Source organism: Triturus cristatus, chromosome 1_1 (genome assembly GCF_964204655.1).
Source record: "Triturus cristatus chromosome 1_1, aTriCri1.1, whole genome shotgun sequence".
Classification (NCBI taxonomy): Eukaryota; Metazoa; Chordata; class Amphibia; order Caudata; family Salamandridae; genus Triturus; species Triturus cristatus.
Window position 1 is genome coordinate 1,285,072,532 of NC_140579.1, and position 2,500 is coordinate 1,285,075,031.

At 42.4% G+C, this 2,500-nt stretch overlaps 1 protein-coding gene across 1 annotated transcript in view; it reads left to right on the forward strand.

Moving 5' to 3' along the window:
* LOC146871970 (DDB1- and CUL4-associated factor 7) overlaps nucleotides 1–2,500 on the forward strand; it is a 559,819-nt gene that overhangs the window by 247,597 nt on the left and 309,722 nt on the right. The gene's annotated exons all lie outside the window — the stretch shown is intronic.

Below are 2,500 nucleotides of genomic sequence, written 5' to 3' on the forward strand. Positions count from 1 at the left end.
TATATAATATATATATATATATATATAATATATATATATATGGGTGTGTGTATATATATATATATATATATATATATATATATCCACACAACAAACCTCCGTTCAGGGAGTCCCCAACCCTTCAGGGAAGCCTCTCAAACAGCGGACACGGAGAGGTCCGCCAAATCACTGCATGTGAACAAACAAACAGAGGCCCATTACCGGGGTCAGGAATCTTTTAATCAAGGAAAAAACAGCACTCTTGCTTCCAATAGCCCCTACATGTTTCGGCGCTTCTGCCTTGGTCACGGGAAAGAAGCAATATGTAAAGTGCGTACGTGCATGTAGTTTTAAAGGTCTTGATCACATGACTGTGACTGTTCAGCATATATCTCCCACAATGCATCGGAAATATCAGGTAAGTTTTGGTATTTTTCGAAAGTTCTCTTTTCCATAGCACAAATAACATAATGAATGCTTCTCTTTCCAATGCATATTTGTGAATCAAATCCAGATGGAACACAGTCACGGAAAATTAAAGTTACCAGCGAAATGCTGAAATGACATGACCTCCCTGTTCAAAAGTCCTGGTCCCGGAACGATCGGTGTAGGAGCTTATCCTCACCAAATCCCTTCCATCGCTGCTGCTTCATTTTCGCTCCATTAGCATAACCCCGGTGGGAGAAACAGCAGTGCGTGGGTCATACTCCTGATTTGAATCCGTACAACAAACCTCCGTTCAGGGAGTCCCCAACCCTTCAGGGAAGCCTCTCAAACAGCGGACACGGAGAGGTCCGCCAAATCACTGCATGTGAACAAACAAACAGAGGCCCATTACCGGGGTCAGGAATCTTTTAATCAAGGAAAAAACAGCACTCTTGCTTCCAATAGCCCCTACATGTTTCGGCGCTTCTGCCTTGGTCACGGGAAAGAAGCAATATGTAAAGTGCGTACGTGCATGTAGTTTTAAAGGTCTTGATCACATGACTGTTCAGCATATATCTCCCACAATGCATCGGAAATATCAGGTAAGTTTTGGTATTTTTCGAAAGTTCTCTTTTCCATAGCACAAATAACATAATGAATGCTTCTCTTTCCAATGCATATTTGTGAATCAAATCCAGATGGAACACAGTCACGGAAAATTAAAGTTACCAGCGAAATGCTGAAATGACATGACCTCCCTGTTCAAAAGTCCTGGTCCCGGAACGATCGGTGTAGGAGCTTATCCTCACCAAATCCCTTCCATCGCTGCTGCTTCATTTTCGCTCCATTAGCATAACCCCGTGGGAGAAACAGCAGTGCGTGGGTCATACTCCTGATTTGAATCCGTACAACAAACCTCCGTTCAGGAGTCCCCAACCCTTCAGGGAAGCCTCTCAAACAGCGGACACGGAGAGGTCCGCCAAATCACTGCATGTGAACAAACAAACAGAGGCCCATTATATATATATATATATATGGGTGTGTATATATATATATATATATATATATATATATATATATATGGGTGTGTGTATATATATATATATATATATATATATATATGGGTGTGTATATATATATATATATATATATATATATATATGGGTGTGTATATATATATATATATATATATATATGGGTGTGTATATATATATATTACCTACTGGCGGTCGCCAGTAGGTAGTTATAGTTAGGACCCCTTTTCCATAGGAAATCCGCAACATTCTATTTTGAATAACTTTGGCGCCGGTCGACGAATCCTCGCGAATTTCTCAAAATAGGTGGGGCGCTACGCTCCGCTCCTACCCTGAAAGTCTCGGGGGGATTCGTCAAGCGGGGGCTGAGATAAAGGGGGTCCCAAAACGCGTTTTTCCCATGCATTTTTCCATAGGACCTTTAGACAGGGCTACAGCCCGAACGGCTGAACAGAATTACTAGAAATTTGGCAGAGAGGTAGTCCTCAGGTCAAGGAAGTGCCTTTTGTAGGTTTGGTGTAAATCTGTTCAGTAGATTCTGAGAAAATAGCCTTTAAATCAATATATATATCTGAGCCAGCTTACGGTACGCTTACCGTAAGCTTACCGTACGCGTACGGTGGCGTGCGCGAGCGCGATTCTGATTGGCTGTTAGATCTTAGTAAACATTCGAATCGGCCGAAACCAGGAAGCGGCGGCCGCCATTTTCTCTCTCGCACTCTGAGGGGGGGCAGTAAATAAAGGCAAAAAACATATAAAGGGCTGTTTAGACAGCGCCCATGCACATAGCCATGTTAGTTGAGTCCTCAAAGGCCAAAAACGGTAAATTTTAATTTTTTGAAAATTTCGCCGATTACGCTTACCGTACGCGTACGGTGCGCTTATGCTAAAAATGTTAATAAAAAAAAAAAAACTCTCTGTGCATGGCATATTATTGTCATCACTTACAAATTAAATTTAACAGATTACCTATCACAAGGAAGCGCATAATATGTCCTCCATGTGCGCACGGTGCGTAACGTGGGCAGGCGGTGCGCGTAGCGCACTGCGTGCCCACCTTG